This window comes from Tiliqua scincoides, chromosome 5 (genome assembly GCF_035046505.1).
Source record: "Tiliqua scincoides isolate rTilSci1 chromosome 5, rTilSci1.hap2, whole genome shotgun sequence".
Taxonomy (NCBI): domain Eukaryota; kingdom Metazoa; phylum Chordata; class Lepidosauria; order Squamata; family Scincidae; genus Tiliqua; species Tiliqua scincoides.
In genome coordinates, this window is record NC_089825.1 from 119934654 (window position 1) to 119935842 (window position 1189).

Genomic DNA, 1189 nt, shown 5'->3' on the forward strand with positions numbered 1-1189 from the left:
AAGAGGGATCTGAAGGCCTTAGGAGTGGACCTCAACAGATGGGGAACCCTGGCCTCTGAGCGGCCCGCTTGGAGGCAGGCTGTGCAGCATGGCCTCTCCCAGTTTGAAGAGACACTTGGCCAACAGACCGAGGCGAAGAGGCAAAGAAGAAAGGCCCATAGCCAGGGAGACAGACCAGGGACAGACTGCACTTGCTCCCGGTGTGGAAGGGATTGTCACTCCCGGATTGGCCTTTTCAGCCACACTAGACGCTGTGCCAGAATCACCTTTCAGAGCGCGATACCAGAGTCTTTCGAGAGTGAAGGTTGCCAATACAATAGGTGGGGCGGATACGTAAAGCAGGCGGGCCAATGAAAAGCGCTAGGACTCTGGCGGGAGATTTCAAGTGGCGGGTAAACGGTAACAGGCGGCGAAGTGGCCCAGTAAGATGTAAGGAAGCGATAAAGGCGGGAAGAGGAAATTGATTGACAGGTGAGGTGGCCAGTGATAGCTATTCAGACTGAATGACATTTTAATTACACTGTTCTCTACCAATGAATAACGAGAATGTCCTCTTGAAAAGCCAATAGGAGCTGAGGAGCTGCCCGCCTCCATAAGTAGTCCAATGGTTATCAGAGGCGGGCTTTATCGAATGAGCGGCAACAATTTCACATCTGAGTATCCAATAGGAGAGCCTGAATGTTCAAAGGCGCCGATTGAGCTTTGGAAGTGGGCGGGGCAGACCTGATCCCGAAAGAGCGCGACCGAAGAAAGAACGTACGAAACTTGATAGGCGTAAATTTCGTCCAATCAGAATCTGAAGAATCAGGTCGCGTCCTCAATCGACATTTGGGGGCGGGAGTAATATTATCAGGCAGCCGGTTTGTCGAATAAAATGCCTCTATTTTCCACGGCGGGAAGGATCGTTAACAAGAAGGCACTTCGTCGACCCAGTCACGGCCCGGGACTGATCTTGAGTGAAGTCTTCCTCCGGGCCAATCAAATTCTGAAGGCGTGGGAGGGGAAGGCTTGGGGAGGGAAACCTTCGCATGAGGGGCACAATGGAGGCCCAACGGGACGAGGGCGGGACGGCGCTTTGATTGACGTCCGGTTGGGCCAGTGGCAGGTCTCCGGGAAGTGACAGGCTTTGGCAGGGCCCAATGGAGCCGAGGGGAGGGCGGGCGTAGGGGGCGAGGCGGGCTCAGCAAGA